The sequence below is a fragment of the Megalobrama amblycephala genome, linkage group LG18 (assembly GCF_018812025.1).
Source record: "Megalobrama amblycephala isolate DHTTF-2021 linkage group LG18, ASM1881202v1, whole genome shotgun sequence".
Taxonomy (NCBI): domain Eukaryota; kingdom Metazoa; phylum Chordata; class Actinopteri; order Cypriniformes; family Xenocyprididae; genus Megalobrama; species Megalobrama amblycephala.
In genome coordinates, this window is record NC_063061.1 from 9,899,746 (window position 1) to 9,905,745 (window position 6,000).

Genomic DNA, 6,000 nt, shown 5'->3' on the forward strand with positions numbered 1-6,000 from the left:
AAAATGCAAACCACATAAACTGAAATAACACAGAACAATGAACTGAAGAAACTAAAGGCTTAAATACACAAGGAGAAATGAGGTAACTAAATGAACAACAGGTGAACATAGTCAGTAACTAAGCGAACAAACTGGCATACACTTGGAAACATGGTCAAATTACAATGACAGGGCACACAGGCAAACAGGAACAGGGAAAACAGAACTACACCAGAACAGAACAGAACAGAACAGAACAGAACAGAACATACACCGATCAGGCATAACATTATGACCACTGACAGGTGAAGTGAATAACACTGATTATCTCTTCATCACAACACCTGTAAATGTGTGGGATATATAGGCAGCAAGTGAACATTATGTCCTCAAAGTTGATGTGTTAGAGGCAGGAAAAATGGACAAGCGTAGGGATTTGTGCGAGTTTGACAAGGGCCAAATTGTGATGGCTAGATGACTGGGTCAGAGCATCTCCAAAACTGCAGCTCTTGTGGGGTGTTCCCGGTCTGCAGTGGTCAGTATCTATCAAAAGTGGTCCAGGAAGGAACAGTGGTGAACCAGTGACAGGATCATGGGCGGCCAAGGCTCATTGATGCACGTGGGGAGCAGGACATTGCGCCCTGCCACAAAGTAAAATTGGTTCAGGAATGGTTTGAGGAGCACAACAACGAGTTTGAGATGTTGATTGTCCTCCAGATTTCCATCCAATCGAGCATCTGTGGGATGTACTGAACAAACAAGTCTGATCCAGCGAGGCTCCACCTCGCAACTTACAGGAATTAAAGGATCTACTGCTAACATCTTGGTGCAGATACCACAGCATACCTTCAGGGGTCTAGTGGAGTCCATGCCTCGACGGGTCAGGGCTGTTTTGGCAGCAAAAGGGGGACCAACAAAATATTAGGAAGGTGGTCCAATATTAGGAAGGGAAAAGACGTCCTTGTGCCGTAAAAAGTCCAACAGAGGAGGGAGGGCAGGGGCTTTGGAGGAGGACGCAGAGCAGGCGAAAAGCAGGAAGAGATGGTGGTGGAAGAAACCAAAGTGCCGTTGATGGTAGGAGGAGCCAGGAGCAGGAGTAGCTAGGCAGGGACCCAGAGTGCAGCCAGGATGAAAGCCCACTGTGGAGTCCTAGTACAGTTTTTTTTTTTTTTTTTTTTTTAATATTCTTATAAGATTTGAAATACACTACAAGTGCACATTCAATTACCGGATGGGCATAACCGATGTCCATGGCATATGCAGATTGATAGGCCTATCTAAAAATTTTTTTTTTAATTTTCCTGCTCACTAACATTTGGATATTAAAGTTGAATAAAATGCCAGCAATAAAAATAACTGGCTAGGTTAGCTGATTTGCTGTTAAAGGTGCTAAAGAGGATGTTTTGTTTTATACATTTTTGCAATATTACTTGAAACTGTCTTTACTAACTGATAAAAGACTATTTATTAGGTGCACTGAAAGGAATAAAATTAATATACATCATCTGTGCACGAGGTAGGGCCTTAAAAACATCAGCCAATCGTTTACGCGATCATCGCGTAAACGATTGTCTCTCTGGCTTGTCAATCACTGCCATGACGTTCCTTGTGAGAGACGAGCGCGGCTGCGCGCTCCAGTAACTTTCCACACTCCACAGGCGCTGCATGCAATGTTTTTGTCAGGAGACAGGAGTAACAACTGCAGATTATGAGTTACCTCCGGTGAGTCCGACATAATGAATCCACTAACACGATACAGCGAATGCCGGTGGTAAACACTCGTGTTTTCCAATACTCGTGCACGAGTTTTGGGAGGCGTTCCCTCGAAAGGAGGGGGGGGTTGTTCTTACGTATGCGCTCATTTCAAAAACTCAGTAACAGTCTTTGGTTTCTCAGTTGACAAAAAGATCCTCTCTATCACCTTTAACAAGCGGATGCGATGAGACCTGTTTTCCTGTTCGTTCATGTGACATTCGGCACATAGCCTTTTTGTTCAAGGAGATGGAAACATGGAACCAGTGTCTTTCAATAGAGGAGGACAGTAGGCAACTTTTACAACATTTTATTTAACACATACTGGTTGAATAAGGAACTGCAAGTCCAAAACAAACCTCAGACAAACAACCCCCCCCCCCCATGCTTCTCTTGAAGGCAAATGTTTATGATAACATAGTGAAGTTATTCCACTTCCATACAATTATTACAGACAATTATTACAATCCATTACAATTTATGTAGCCAAGATATGTAGATTATGTAACACTGATCTGAAAACAGTCAAAAAGTGTCATTGTATTTGATTAAACAAACCACAAAGGGTATGAGGAGATTCCTCATACTGTCCAGATGGTGTCAGTGTTGTACAATCCATTACTCCACTGTTAATGTTCAATGTACTCATCTTTAATTACTGTTGAATGATTTCACATTAAATAAAACAGAAAATACAATTTCTGACTCTTCAAATTTCAAATGTTTGAAATCAGCATATAACTTAATATAATCCTCCTAAATATCCTGGTGTTTTTCTTGTGTACTGAGTGGAAACTGTCAGCATAAACATTCAAATGTCCTATGATCCATTTTAATCAAAATATTTAAAATCCCAAAAAATTAATTCACACACTGGTTTCCAGTAATCTTGCATAAACACCCCCAATCAATCATTAGCAATCTTCAAAAGCATGCCAATTTATTTGTATCTATTTGGGTTGTTGGAATATTGTCTGATGGACGGATAATGAACAGATAGATGTTGTGGATGGATGGAAGGAAACAGTCTTATCATCATAAGGTCATAGCCATGCTAATGTTGGAAATAAAGATTTCCTGCCCATTTCAGGAGACAGACACATCATTCTTTGGTATATTCAATAAAACAATTTCTGTCTATGTGAGTAATCACTGACAAGCAGTCCGGATGACAAAGTACAGGTTACTAATGTAAAAAAAATAAAAAATAAATGAAACTATGAGAGAATCTTACAATTTATAGGCCCATTTCTGAGCTGAACTGAACAGTTCTTTTCTGTGACCTGACCCTGTTTTTGAGACTGAGAGTGTCCCTGTGTTCCATCCTGAAGGCTCATCCCTATTCCCTAATCCCTTTGAAGGGATGAAAGAAGTAGGGGACCAAAAAACTGTTCTTTGGAATGCATTTCTGCGTCATTTTGCTAAGTCAATTAAGCAGGCGCCCTTTGTGTACAAAAAGAATCATGGGAGTGAAGTTGTAAATGGTAAATTTGACTGTTATGAACGTGTGTGTGTGTGTGTGTGTGTGTGTGTGTGTGTGTGTGTGTGTGCAATGGCAAAAGGCCAAAGCTGTTGTTTGGCAAGCTGATTGAGAAAGCTGAGACAGAAATGTCAGAGATGATATACAGTGTTTCCATATTAATATTAGAAAATATCTGATGGCTGAATGGCATTATTGACCAATAAGAATGAAGTATTCAAATAGCATTGTGTATGCACATTAATTTATTAAATGATTATAGATTTAAAAAACATTCAGTGTAATTAATTTAATGTAATTCATAGATGAAATCACATTAATTAGTGGTAGCATTAAAAAAAAAAGTTAATCAAAATATGTAAAACGTCTTTTAAAAATTACATCCAAACCTACACTTAAAAAGTAAGTCTTGTAATATCATTTAATATTTATGATTTTGCATCATAAATCATGACTGACAGTTTATAAAGTTTTTAAAGTAATAAATGTTTTAAATGAAAAATTCAACCTATTACTCTACTGTAGAATGCTTGTTATGCTTGAACTATTTTTATACAGATGGTACTTATAGATGCTGTTTGCCCATACTTTATATGTGTACTGTAACTGTAACAGCACCCTCACTAATTTCAGAAGCACCCTCAGTGATCTCTGAGTGTTATGCTTTGTTCAATTTGCACCATGTAGAGTTTCATTACTGCAACTTTTTCAGTTTTAGTGGGTTTTTGAAGTGTAAGTTAATAATGGGTCATCCATACAGCTCTTGTCCATTTTGTTTGAACACATTGAGAGTTAGGACATCAATAGTAAGCACCTCTACTTTTTGATGCTATTGAAACAGACAGCATAGTGCCATTGTACATTGTAAAATGTTTTCCTGTAGCTCAAACAGTAGAGCATGGTGATAGAAATGCCAAGGAAAAGTAATGGGTTCAATTACCAGGGAAAGCAAGAAATGTGTACTTTTACCTTTAGCAAGAACTTTAAATTGTGATCACTTTGGATAAAACTAGAAAACTAGGAAAGAGAACAAACAAACTAAAACATGTGACAATCCAACCCAAAACAGAAACAAACCAAGATTATCCCTTGCATCCCCCCGAATCAAGAAGGCGTGACAACGTGCTTTAACTATAAAAGCAACAACAATAAACAAAGTCCAACAGAGGAGGGCAAGAGTGGGCTTAGGAGGTGGGTACAGGGCAGGCAAAAGGAAAGACCACGGGAACCAGGGCGGAGCAAAGAGTGGGAGAATGCATAAAGGAGATGACGGAGGTAGAAGCCAGGTCAGCGGTAGGAGTAGGAATAGGAGCCAGGATGGAACATAAGCCCACAATGGACTCAAGGGAGGGAGGAGCCATCGTGGAGACTTGGCAGATAGAACCAAGGGGACGACCGACGGAGATGAGGCTGATGGTGATGGAGACCCAGGCAGAGCTGAAGAGCCGATGAGACCGGCAACACAGAATGTCCTGGAGATCAAGGTGGAGCCATGGGGATGAGCGGGTGCCAGGGTGCTGGAGGACTAAGGCGGAGCTGGTGTGCCCAAGGATTGAGGTGGAGCCAGGGGGAAGGCAGATCCCGATGGAGCCAAAGGGGTGGAAGGATGAGTTGCAGACGAAGGCCCGTAAGTCCATGGTGATGTCAGACAACAACTGACCAAGGCGGAGCCAGAGGGACTAGGAAGTCTGATGAAGCTGTAGGAATGACGGTCCCAGGAGGAGCTGAGGAGCCGCGGTGGAGCTGACAGGTTGACGGGCCTAGGAGAAATGACGGGCACGGAGGTACTAGGTGGAGCAAATGGGTCGACAGTCCAGGCTGAGCTGTCGAACAATCTGAGAGGCAGTGAAGACAAGGCTGACAGACTAGGTAGTGCAGGCAAGAGTTTAAGGAACAGCCTCCAGGACAGACAGACTTCTCAGGAATGGCCTCCTTGGCCAACGTGGAACAGGCAGAATTTTCTAGCACAGCTCTCTTGGCCAACTTGGAACAGGCAGAGGAGGTGGGAGTAGGATGCAAGGCAGGAACATCACAGACATCAATAATTCAGTGCTGGGAGACAAAACAGGCTCGGTGCAGGGTGATGAAACAGGCTTGGTGCTATTATCCTCCATATCCTAAAAAAAAAATCAGGGGCTCAGAGTTCAGCGCATTCACACTCGCCTTAGCTGACGAGACAGGGCTTCACAACATCCCCTCATATTCCACCAGTTTACCCTCTGGGACAGATGATTTTGCTTTCTCAGACACCTAGTCAGATTCTTTGTCGGGCTCCGGGATGATATTCGGCTCTGGCATTACATCTGGTGCTGGCATCATGGTGGGTTTGGGATCCTTGTCTGCGGTGGGCTCTAGCTTCTGTAGAGATGGTGGTGGCGGGTAGCACGAAGTGCGCAGCGTGGACTGTAATGTAGTGATTCTTCTCCACCTCACCGATGGTAAAGTTGGATCCGCAATGAAATTGGACCCAGTACACGTATTCCTGGAAGCTCCCTTGAGGTCTGTCTCCATGAGACCTGCCCAGAAAAACACACGCAGGCTGTCGTCGTCATAGTGGGCAAGATGGCATAAATCCAGGAAGGCCTGTATGTGTCTCTCTAGTTCCCCTGGGAGAGAAGGACACAAACTTTCCGCTAGATCCATTATGTGTAATCTGTTCTTGTCAGCTACAGTTGAAAATAAAGATGAAAGGGTTAGTTCACCCAAAAATGAAAATAATGTCATTTATTACTCACCCTCATGTCGTTCTACACCCATAAGACCTTCGTTCATCTTCAGAACACAAATTA